Source organism: Haliaeetus albicilla, chromosome 21 (assembly GCF_947461875.1).
Source record: "Haliaeetus albicilla chromosome 21, bHalAlb1.1, whole genome shotgun sequence".
In the NCBI taxonomy this organism is placed as follows: domain Eukaryota; kingdom Metazoa; phylum Chordata; class Aves; order Accipitriformes; family Accipitridae; genus Haliaeetus; species Haliaeetus albicilla.
The window spans coordinates 18,589,536-18,602,635 of NC_091503.1; the positions used below are offsets into that span (position 1 = coordinate 18,589,536).

Sequence of the window (13,100 nt, forward strand, 5' to 3'; positions counted from 1 at the left end):
GTCATCTCTCTAGTACCTTTCAGCATGGATTTTAAGTATGGAATTAGCCTTCCATTGATTAGCAGAGATATTTGACTGGTTTACTTCACACGAAGAAACAGAAGTATGGGAAAATGTCCTGTGGGCTTCTGGTCAAGCTGTTCTAAAACATGGCCAGGAATGGAGAGGTTGGTTGCTGGCACAGGATGCCATGATTATAGACCTGCCTAACAGTCAGGTGAATAAATACGTGTTCATGGTATGGAGCACAATGGGTCTTCTGCTCTATGTAATTCTCTGCTGTCTTTCATAATGGATAAAAACAGATGTTGAAACTCAGCCATCCATAACCACGCTAGACATCTACATTTGGAGTCTACTAAAACTAAACAACTTAGCCAATGTTGAAGAAGAAGTTTGGAAAAGAACTGGAAATGCAAACCAAATCCCCCAGCGTTTTATCCGCTAACCCATTCCAGTAAAGCAAAATAACAGCTTTTCTCTTTCAATGGTTTCCTTTTTTCCTGGCAGGGCATGACCTGACCTTATGTTAGCTTGGATAGTTGCACTGTCTTTCTGTGCTATTCTGGTTTCTAGTTTCAAGAGGTGGTTCTAGTATTTATTTTATGGAGTTGCTGTGCGTGGACCTACATCAAAGAGGGGAAGATTTTGGTGGCAGGTGATGTCATCTCTGAAGTACGTATAAACTAGTTTGTAAATAAACGGGGGAACACAAAATAAAATGTGGTACATGATTGTTAGTTCTCCCTAATAGTGGTATTGCTAACTGTGCTGCATGTTCAGAGGTTTGTCAGTGTTAACAGTATTTGCCAAATCTTTTCCCTGAATTTATTTCTTAGTGGAGATATTCACAGTAAAAAGGCTTCAGGTAAAACTTGGAGAAGTAGAAGGCATCCTTCATATCTGTAGCTGTCACTGGCATCACACAACAGACGTAATGGTGCTGTGACCTAACTCTCCTGCCCTTGCTGACGTGTTAGCAGAGCTACGCTTAACTGCACTGGCCTTCCTAAGAAGCAGAGCTGGGCCTTTGTAAACTCATGTCTTTTATTGAGACTGCAACCCTGGTTGTTCTTGGTCCCAAAATATAGGCCATGGTCAGTTGAAATTGAGAGACAAATGATCTTGTCTTTTGTCTTCTCCAGTAGCTGTACCCCAAGAACCTCTCTTCTCCTGTGACCTAGACCACTGAATGGCATCACTCTGCAGGGCAGTCTCCCCAGGATACATTAATCACTTGTGTAATGCTATTTTTAAGTGAAATTACAGGGGGCATCTGTGTAGTCAAATAAGTTCACAGCTCTCAAGGAAGCTTGCTATAGAAGTCCTATAAGTAGCTAACAGTATATCACTACAGTATCTTTCAAAGATATTGAAGAATAATTAAAAAAAAAATATTTGACTGTCTTCTTACAAAGTCTTTCTCCATGCTCCCCACTCCCAGGAAATCAGAAGTTGAATGATCTGAAACTTATTTCAGCATAGTCACACTTACTTCCATGCATTACCTCCACTGAGGGCAGTAAAAGTTAAATAGCTAGGAAAGCACAGACCTGTTGATTTTCTTAAGGGGTAGCTGGTCTAATTTAAGATTAGACTGTTAATCTCTGAAGGAATCATCATGCTTTATTGGATAAATGATCTGCAAATGAGAACTTTTCCAAGGAAACTGGGTGTGATATGTGACAAAGGAAGAAAATGGTCCAACACAATCTTTCATATGTTGATTAGAAGAAAAATTCTGGTTCAACAGAGGAGCTAGGATCTGATAAATCAGATTGAGAAACAAACTAGAATTTACTCATTTTTTACCTTGATCTTCAAGCAATAGACTGCAATAGGTATGTGAGTAAAGTCCAGATTCCTCAAACTTTCTAATCCTACTGCTATCAGATAGTGGAATAGAAGGCATCTTCAGCATTTTTAACAGCCTATCAAGCTGAAAAAAGAGCAAATGTTGCCTGTTAGAAAGTCTGTGGTTTGGTATTAATCTGAGAGGGTGAAACAAAATAAAACAAACCCAGAAAAATCTATGCAGGGTTGTATTTATGAAGTAGAATGAGTAGGGGAATCACAGAATCCACTTCCAGGTGAAGCGCAGAGCAAACTACCTGTAGCTGTGACTCTGACCAGTACTGCAGTATTTCTGCCTCTGAGTAATTCTTGTTTCACCCAGTCTTGGTCTGATAGAGCTATGTAAAATGTATGTAAGAAATGGCAAAATGTACCTGGTTTTCTAGTTCTTGTAACCAGTTGTCAGATCCCCATAGAGTCATAATGTTGACAATTTAAGAGAATGCTAGGAACTTTTTTGAGTGCAGCTGTAGTGAAAAAAACTCTCTTTGCAGTAAGTGAGAGCATTTTTTGAGAGATGAGTGTCGTTTAATAGCTGTTTCCCCTCCCTCATGACAGATGCAAAGAACAAGGAAGATGAGCAGAAGCCCACACTATGGAATAAGTAATATTCTTGCTTGAAAATAATTTTTCTTACACTTCCAGTTGCTTCAGAACAGCGAAGCAGAAAAAAAAGTCCCATGTGATTGCCCAGACTTCACTCAGTACCAAAACAAATTGGAGCCTTACTCTCAATTTTCCGTGCTGTTTTTCTAAATCTAGTTTTTTAGGGGTCTTCAATTTGAGTTACACAGCTTTTTCCAAAATTATTTTCCAACTTATCAAAATTCAGTTTTGAGTAAACCAACTCTACTTAGCATCACAGAGGAATTTAGGTCGGAAGGGACTTCAAGAGGTCAGGTGACTTAGTTTAATGGTTTAATGTTAAAATGGTGCTCCATTCTGTAGCAGTTCAGTGTAAAGGTAGGCAAGACTTAACTCTTTGGAAAATTTAGATTGTGAGTCTTTAAAGTCATAGAAGGGATTTGGGAGATTCTCTGTGAAGAGTGACTTTATGCAAAAGCTTTGGGTTTTTTGGTTTGGGGTTTGTTTTTAACTCACGCAGTGGGAAGCTCAGTTTTGCTGAGCATTGCAAGGCCAAGCATTCCTAGAGAAACAATGTATTTTCCGAAATACTCCACCTTTTCTGGATGTAATGGCAGGCTGGGCTGCAAGCTGTACTTTCCGTGGTGTGTTTTGCCCTCAGGCACTCGAGTCTGTTCAAGTGTGAATCCAAAATGTTTTGAAGCATGGAGCATTTGTCTTTTTCATTTTGATAGTTTATATACACTTAGAAATGTATTGGGAAAACAGTTAAAAACCAAAAAGCAAAAACCGTTTAATATCTAGCTGGCAAATGATGATTGGGAGAAGCCCTCAGAGTCTGCATGGATTTGACATCAAGTCAGAGCCTTACCAAGAAGGAAAGGGATCTGCTTTTGGAGTCAGCGCAATTACGCAGGGGATGAATCTCTCTCCCCTTGTACCTTTCCCACCTTTTGCTTAATGTGGTGCAATGAACTAAAACTTGAAACTTGTAGAGCACTGTTCCCACTAATAGAAATATCTGCAGATTAATCAGGCTGCAGTACTTAACGTTAAATCTTGCTTATTGTAATTGACTGTTATGTCATGCTAATGGGATTTCTTTCAGTTTTACTGCCTGCATGCTGCTGATCCAGAGAGCCAAGAGTTTTGGTATTTTATGCTCAACTATGCCTTACTGGATTCCGCCCCCCTCCCCCCCCAGGATGGGGAGGGGGCATAGGGAACAGTAGATAACTTCTCTGTTGAATTTTTTTTTATCTGTATCTGAAACAAGTGATTAGGAAAGAAAGGTGTATGTTTAAGCATATGAGGCTTCTGAGGCATCTTAGTTTTAATTAACAAAAAAACAAACAGAAGCTGAAAGTAGTGTTGTATCTTTGTTAAATATCCAAAATAAAAGAATGACTGAGAATAAGGATGGGGAGCGGAGGGGGAAGGATCACATTTTTAGGGAAGGAAGCAAATAAAGAAGCAATGGCTTTTCTTCTTTCATTTCTGCTACCATAAGCAGTTATACAGAGTAGAGTGAAAAGATCCAAATGATGTAACTAGCCAAATGTACTTTCTCTATTTCCCAAAGGCCAAGCTAATCTACTCACTGGAGACCTGACCCAGATGAGAGTTACATCTCCCGGGGAAAACTTCAGGTCTTGAAATGGGCACTGAAGGAAGGTTGGTGGGATCATTAGCATTGAGGGGCCAGGCCACTTACAGCTGCTGTGCCTAAGCCGTGACCACCCATACTTTAAATTTACCTGTTTTGCTCTAGTTTTTCATGGATATAACATAACTGCTCACCCCACAGTGAGAAAATGACCCGTGGAGATTTCATCTGTACAGACACGTTTGTGCTTAGGATGCACAGTGGGCGTAGTACTTTGAGGGGAGAGACGGGCTTAGCATCTTAGTGACTATTATTTATTACTCCTATTTTTAAGACAGATCTCAAGTGAGAGTAAATGACTTAGCCATGTTGATCTCGACAGACTTGTGCTATCTTACACTAACAGTGTATCAAGCTAATTAGTATGGTGTTCTGCATATTTATCTCGGTGTGAAAGAAGCTTTGTCCCATTCATAAGCCATGTAGATGCAGTAGCTCCAAAGCCTACGCATATAGTCATGAGCAGCAGGAGTGACTAACCTCCGCTTAAGAAACCTCCTTTAGGCCTGAGGTGGTGGTTTTCTCCCTTCTGCCAAAACAATAAGCCATCTGCAGAGATAAATAAGTGCTGGCATCCTTATCAGTTATTTACAGATGCTTTAAATAGTAGAAGCAATGAGAGGCGTTCAGTCTGGATACCATGGTGTTGAATGGTGATTTGCTGGCGTTTTTGCTTAAAAAAAAAAAAAAAAGTTAAGAAAACGAACCCATCACTGCCAATCTAGAGTGGGCCCTAAGACATCTGGCCTTGGAGAACTGGCAGGCTATGGAGGGTGAGGAGAAACCATCTGACAAAAATCAAACTGCCAGTGCCAGCAGTTATAGGGGCTGAACAGAGACATTTCTTGCAGGGACCAGACCAGTTTGAAGGAACCATGTTTTGAGTCTTTCCCAGCCTTCATTGTAGGCACCAAAACTACTTACCAAGTCCACAGACTGCCCCAGACTGCCCTAAGGGGTGGGCTGCAAACCAGGGGCAGCAAACTCACGCTCAGATGGGGCAGACTGTGCTGTATGCCAAACTCTTTCCTAGTTAGATCAGGATTGTGTCCATCCCTCGTGTAGGTTGCCCAGAAACTTGTTTTGTAGAAGTCATTAACTGACAATCAGCCCTGCGTGTGTTCATCTTTTTATTTCTGATGCCTAACTTTTCAAGAGAACAGTGTTGGGTCTTTTTACCACCATTAAAACTGACCTGTTGTTTTCAAGTCTTTGAGATCTCCAAGTCATTTTGGAGTGGTTTGACCTGTTTTATACCCAAGCTTTCTTGCTTACAAGCTGCTTTTCCCTGAAGAAATGCTGTTATAATTGCTGCACTTGCAACCCTGCTTCTATCGCTTATGTGACACTGTGTCTCCAGGAGTCATGCTCTGCTGAAACAGAGCTGTTTCTCTGCTGTCTGGTTGTAAAGTCCATGATGTCATTTCAGAAATTGTATTTAAAGATGGGATTAAAATTGATGCAGTTTAGGCTTACTTTTTCCAAACAATTGCTGTTTTGTTTGTTTGTTAATGTGGCCAGCTGGACACATCTTAAAGGGAGCTGCCTTTTACAAAATTCTCACCCCTTGCTTTTGAAGATCTTTAGTGCACTTCAAGCTAGACCCCCATAGTTGCTAGACATATTTGAAAACTTGGATCTTCGGATTGGCCTTTTATATTCGTATTCGTTTTTAAATCATCTTATTCTGAGACCTCAAGCTAGAGGAAATTAATCATAATCTGGTGACATTCCATTACGGAAACAAAATTCTATCTGAAGTCTCTATGCAATTATTACAGGGAAACTTTCACTGTGTCAAAACCTCAGAGATTAAATGTGATAAGACAGTGAAAAACAATATCCATTGCAAGAATGCAACAAAATATTAAGTTTGTGCTGTGAACTAGTTTGCAATATACTTTATTCTCCTTAAAACAGATGGAAATTATCTAGAATGGGGTATTGCATCAGTAGGCAAAAGGTGTGTGTATTTGTTTCTCAGACCAACTTTCTGTGTTACGTGAATGTCCATGTTTGCGTAAGAACATAGGTATGGTGCATTCCTTGTGCTCCCGGCATCTGGAGGGTGTAATTGGCAAAGCACTGGAGGAGATAACCCATTACAACTAATTTGGAACCTGAAACAGTAGTTCAGGGGAGTGGGATAGTGACTTCTGCACAGAGTTTGGCACTGAAGGTTGGCAGGGATGTAGTTGAGTGTGGCTGGTGCTTGGAGTGTTTGAAGGGAGGGGACAGGTTGCTGCTGGCTTGCTTTCATCTCATTCTCTCTCAAGCAGGCAGTAGCATACCTGACAGCTATCTCCTGCGATAACATGCCATTGCTCAGCCTTGTTTAGGGCTAGGAAGAGAGAAACACTATGTTTATAGCTTTCCTAACACATGCCTGTTCTTTTTCATATGCTGGCTTGTCTTTTTTTGAGAGGCTGAGAGAACTTATGTTCTCTGAGCAACGTGCTTGCCATTTGGGGTGCCAAAACAGGGCACATTCCCTGCATCTGAATGGGGTGGCTGTTCCCTCGCTGAAGGCCCTCGCTCCAACCAGCCTGGAAAAGGAGAGTCCAGAATGCATAGAAGCTGTTGCATTTTTATCAAAGCAGCAGTGGTTTTGACAGCTGTAGGTTGACCCTTCTGCATGCATCCCAGCAACGCAGATGTCTGCCACTTGTAATGAAATGCCCCGTTGCCAGAGGAAGAAGGAACTGGGTACCAGTTGAAACTCAACAGGAGTATTTTCGTTGGCTTTACTGGGCAGGATCTAGAAGTCTACAATCATTACTTGACACTGAAATTACACTTTGGCAACATACAATTGAATGCAGACCCGAGCACTCTTGAGATGATAATGAACCACAAAAGCTCGAGGTACTAGATTATGATGCCAGCTCTTATGGTAGGCATCAATTTATCAATTGTCTTGATATAAATGAGTATCTCATACCATGCTAAAATTGTGTTTCTGCAGCAAATCAAAGCTAAACAGTACGATTCACGTACAGATAGATAAATCATACCTATGGTTAGCAATGCTCCCCCCCATTTTTCCCAGTTTCACAGGGACAGTGAAGTCATTAATCTTTGCTAGTAAGAAGCTTTAAAAAGAGACAAAAAAGCTAAGGAAAGTATTAACAATCCAGCGTTCATAATGAAAAGTGGTTACTGACAGGAGTCCTGTCTTATTTAAGCCACTTCAAAATGCGTTACCTCGAGTAAGAGAGCGGTGGATGGCAGCTGCATTACTAGATTATCTGCTGTACTGCAGAGCACGCTTTTTGGCTGGTTAAGCAAGATTCTGCGTGCGGGAAGAGATATATTTTGAGCCTGACTGGGGCTTCAGGTCTCTCTTTGTGAGAAAAAGTGTACCCACGAAGGGGAAAGAGGCGCCCCGCAGTGCCGAGCCTGCTCCGGAGGGGCTCTGCAGCCGCTGGCACTGCAGGGAGGAGTGCTGCTGGGGAGTTGCGCAGGGCTTGGGCGTACGCTGCTTACGCTGGTATTGTTTCTGCTTGTCTTTTAAACGAAAGTACTGCTTTACAGTTTCTAATGTCCCCCACCACATAATACATTCCCTGTGAAATGTAATGAAAAGTTACTGCTGTAATTAACTCATTGATTGTTTAAAACAATTGCTAATTGTACCTGGCTGGAAAGCTGGGAGGATCTCACTGTCACGAATGTGACTGGATAATTATAGATTTTTCTTTTTGTATTTTTTCTGTAAAACATGTTTTCTTTGCGGGAGCTTTTATTTCTGGCCAGCTAACTTTCAGTTCCCGTGAATGGCAGATGCAGGGTAGCAATCAGCCCTGGGGCAGCAAAGGGGATGAAGATATTTCAGACCTCAATAACTCTGCTCCCTTAGGGACATTCTAGGCAAACAGTGCATTTATTTTTGTATGTAATGCATGGAGGCTACTATAAAGCTCTGAAAAACAAAGGTCTGCACAATAGCAAAAAAGTCTATGTACTACTGGAAGCATCATCTTTGGGAGGCTTCTTCTAAGTGCCAGAATATGGTTCAGTTGTTCTTTTCTAGAAGAGGGAAGAAATAAAGAGAACAAATATCCTGGAAAGCCACCTCTGAGATGCTGCTCCTGCTTGTTGGCATAGGAGCCTGTACACAGCCTGCCACAACCCACGCACATTCAGTATTTCTTTTCAATAGGCAGCGCAGTTGCTAACCATTACCACAAATCCTGGGGAAGCTGGCAGATGTCAGCTATTTCATCTTCTGCCCTGCACAGCCAGTTAACAGTATGTCTGCGTGGCACAACGTGTTAGCACAGTACTTCTTCCAGATAGTATGTTATGCCCCATGCATCCCTGTGCAGCAATGCATTGCTCTCTGTGGAGATGTCTCTTAAAGCAAATGCAGGTCCTAAGCCTTGGAGTAGTAGCAACTTGCACCCACTTCTTGCAAAGATATTGGGAGACTTTAAGTGAATGTGTCCACAAGGACTGACTGGAGCCACCATAAAAAGCAAGCTACTCTCTTCTGATGTCTATCTTGCAGCTTTATCTCAGACATCCCATCAATCTGTGCAAACCATTTCTCTATCTCAGTTATTTATCCACAGAGTAAGTACCTGTTTGTCTGTCTGTAGTGGGACAGGGAGTCTTTCTAAGTCTTTACTATAGTGACTAGCCCTCATATCTTTTCTAAGACTTCCAGGACATATTGTGGAACACTTATAAATGGTAGTATTTTCTTCAGGGGCTCTGTGTTTGTTTATGCAGTTTAGCTATGCTTTAGGTATTGGTGTATCTTGAGAGATTTTGCCATTTCAGTGATGCCTGGATAATAATCACCACTGTAATGAGCTCATGCTACTTAAGGACTGAATTCAGCTATCATTACTAGACCAGAGTAGTATATTTTCCTCGCTCTACATCCGTAAAATAATATTAATGCCTAAAGCAAGACATATAGGAGGCCTTCTTTACACGATATAAACTTTAAGGAAATCAAACATTCTCTTTGAATTGAACTTCCCACAGTGTGGCTGGAGAGGTTGTGAGTGTTTTTTTTTTCTTTTAAAATTACATCTGTAGTCATGGGTTCACTTGTCTCATACTGAACAATGCAAAAGACATTATACAGTAATATTTGCATGTATTTTCATCCAGCTTAACATGGCAGGGGAGTTTAATTCTGCATTAATCTGGGCATTAACTGTATAGTAGTTATTTCATAGCTTTATGCGGGAGGGTAAAGCTGCTGAAGACTTGACACAGATTCAGTAGGATGTTCTTCCTATAAGACAAGGCCAACGTGAAATTTCAGCATATAGAGGAGGGAAGTTATCAAACAGAAATCAGTCTGGGACATGTGTTTTAGGAAAGGCCTCAAAGTATTGTGGTAAAGGAACACACTTTTGAGGAATGAAGTGTGCCTGGCTTGTTTGTTTGCTTTTCAGGGCGAATGGACTCATGGCGTAGCCTCAGAGCCACTGACATTCTCAAACCTTGAGGCTGAGATCGCAGTGGCAGATGGGGTCTATTGGGCACAAGAGAAATGTTTTCTGGTTGGGAAGCAGGGGGTGTTTGCTTGTATAATATCTTATGACCAGAATTTGGTAGTATTAGGTTTTTGCCAAGAAAGTATATTCTCCAAAGATGCCCAGTTTAACTTAGTTGAATGCATCTAAAAGACAAAATTTGTTGAATCCTTACTTAAATTCTTTACCAGCTTAGTGGGTTGGAAGTACTCCTTCCATTTCCATTTCAATTCTGATATCAATGACTCCCTTTACAAAGCCTAAGAAGCAATGAAGATTCATTTCTTCAGCCTAGATCTGAATCTAGCCTTAAATACTGTAGGTGTTTCTTTCAATCCAGCTCTGAGAAGAAAAAAGGGGAGGAAGGTATGAATAAATTCTAAAACTTTCTGACCATATACCAACACTTAAATTCTGTATTTGGATCAAAAATCAGTGCTAGTGACCAGAAATAAAAATTTTTAAAGCTCTGCTCTGAGAAACTACCTTGAGTAAAATGAGGGGGGGATAATTTTAATTGTTAATGGGAGAAGTAGTGCAGGAGATGGTTTTGCAAAGTGGCATTGATCAGGACTGTAATTAAATGGCATCTTAAAGAAATTAAGAGAAGCTTAGCATAGATTTAGATTTTCAGGAAAGCTGGATTTAGAGTGCTCCAGATGTTTTGCTTAGAATAAGCTTCATTGACCTGGAATATGAGAGTGTGCCAGCATACTCACTGGAGCATTGTTAATGCCTTTGGTTGGGTTTGTTTCAGGATCTTTGGTTTGAATGTCAGTGTATTTCATTTTGTGAGCACAGTGGTCTATAGAGAATGTTTAATCTACAGAGATTAAAATTATACAGCTATACTAAGCATCCAGACACAAAGCTTTGCATTGTGACTTTTCCCTCTTCTGTTTTGGTTTTAACTAAGTCATCCCAAGTGTGTAGATCCATTGTTTTCTGAAAACCTGTTTTTTGCAAGGCTTGCATTATCAAAAATCTGTATTAGGACAACTGTGTTTGAAGAATGTTTTCACCTTTTTAAAAGGCCTGTGTCTTATCTGACCTGTCGTCCAGGCACCTTTTTATAGCTAAAGATGTCAGAAGGCGATGCCTGAAACAACTGAAAAATTAGCAAAAAACCCTCTGTAATCATCATTAAAATGATAGTTAAACAATATTTTGTTTGTGTTCACCCTACATGAACTGCCCATCCTCCCAAACAGTAGACAATTGCAAGTTATTAATTTACAGTATGTTGGCAGTTTTAGACCCTCAGGACTGAAAGATACTGATATTTACAGTGGCTCTCATCTCAAACAGTGCCGTGTTTCTTGTCAGCAGAGGCAAATGAATCAGGCTTGCAGCATCTCCTGCGTCTACTGACGCAAGGAAGAACCACCCTAAATTTTACAAGTATCTATTAGGTACAGGCAAGGTGTATTTTCTGATTTGCTTCTGTGAAGCACTTGAGGTCTGTGTTCTGTATCTGAATGACCACACTCAATTTCAAAACCTATGAACAAAAACAAAGGTCATGGACATTGATTGTCCTTCGTGCCTCAGGATCCTCAGGACCATGAGTCTTCCTTGCTATTTTCCCAAAAGCTAGCTTTCTCATGGTAATAGTTTGTCCCTGGATGATACGTCATCTTGTCAAACCTAGCATCACCACCTCTGAAACTGTACAGCTGCAAGCTGTTGGATATCCTGGGGCTGTGCATTAGAAATCTTGATGTTTGTAGAAGGGTCCCAATGTCACCATTACTGTGCAGCAAAAATGCTTTGTTACATGCTCAGAGTCAAATGTGTCAGGAGATAGAAGGTAAAGATAATAGATTTATTCAATCCATGGGCTTTTAACAACAGAAGAAAACATCAGAAAGATAAGGTAACAGAACACAGTAGTACATGTGAGAGTAAAGAAGTTCCTTGACTGCTGTACCACCTCAGCTAGCTTCTAATTTTTTCTCCTGAATCAAGCTGCAATCCTTCCCCATTCCTTTGTTGTCCAAAATGCCCGCTTCTTTCCGTCCTTCTCAGAGGATGGGGATAAGACACAGAAAAGAGTGAAGGAAAAGAGATCACCTTCCCCTGTGCCATCCAAAGCTACACTCCCTTTGTCTCTCCTTGCAAACCTGCGCTGCTTTTTCCTAGCCATGGGGACATTTCCTTCCACCTCATCCCTCAGATGCTTTGCTTAATATTACTTGGTTGTACCTGAATTAGCCCATTCCTGTCTTGGAGACATTAACAAGTCTGAAGACCTGCTCCTAAACTCCATGCTTCGAGCTTCTTATAACTATTTTAACTTTGGGAGAACTGTCAAAATACAAAATCTGATTGTATAGACTGTGCAGCCTAGAATGGGGAACTGAAGACTGGTTAACCTCCCACCTGCTTTCCTCCACACTGTTGGTTTTGTGGTAGTCATTCTAGGGACCCAAGGAAGTCAATGTTTAAAAAGTTCACAAAGTCCAGTTACTCAACATGATTATACTGCTGCAAATGCCTAATGTGGTCCCACTGCACAGACTCAAAGTAGAACATGCAGCAGAGTAGCGTTGCTTAGTGGTGTGCTAGATGAAGCACTATGGTGTGTGGTATTTTAAATCCTTGCTAGGTCAGTGGCAATGACAGTGGACTGTGTAAATATAACCCCATTGATGGGTCAGGTCACTGCAGTTTCTCTGGGGTCTGTGTATTAGCTCCCTGTTTCTTGTCCTTGTTTTATTTCTTTTCTTCTCCCAGGCTCACCTTAATTTCCCAGATGCCTCTTCTCCAGCTTTCCTACCTCTTTCTGACCCCTTAAGTCTCAATTCTTCATTACCTCTAGCCTCTTCTCTTCTCTTCTCACATGCTTCATTTACTGTTCCCAAAATGTAAAAAACAGAATTTGTAATTCTGAGTTGCTGAAAATTTCTGGTAAGGAGCTGAACTACAAGTTGTGCTTTGCAAATACCAGGGCTTCTCTGACAGTAACCCAGTAGAAGAGGCAGTTGTCCATTGTGTGATGATAATGTTGTTTATAGCTCTTGCTAGCAAGCCAGAAGCTGACGCCATTCCTTGGTACTAACACGCCTTCTCTTTCTCACTGAGGGGATTTGTGAGAGCAGAAGCAGACTCTTGAAAGATGCTGATGAACATGGTGGCTAGTAAAGGGCACCTTATGTTCTTTGCTTCTTTATCTAGACGTCAGTTTTGCCCAACAGGCACTGTGCAATTTCTAAATGCCCAGGCAGGAAGAACTGGCTTGTAATTGAACGTGGATTCAAATAAAGCTCTGGCACATAGTTTCTGTAAGGTATTGGATAAGCTATGCTGCCTTTCTCTTTATCATATTTAAATTCTACTTTTACAGTTGTATCTAGTTGAATCCTAACCTTTTCAAGGCTGGGCTGTTTGAACAGTACCTTGTATAAAGCACCTCCTCATGCAAGTTGAGGTACTTATTACAGATAATTACTTATGAATAAGCCTTTGTCCCAAAAAGCTTACAAGAGACCAAGCTCATT

General features: G+C 40.9%; 1 protein-coding gene across 3 annotated transcripts in view; it reads left to right on the forward strand.

Annotated features, from left to right (window-relative positions):
* PHACTR1 (phosphatase and actin regulator 1) overlaps window positions 1–13,100 on the forward strand; it is a 310,963-nt gene that overhangs the window by 136,163 nt on the left and 161,700 nt on the right. The window lies entirely within an intron of this gene.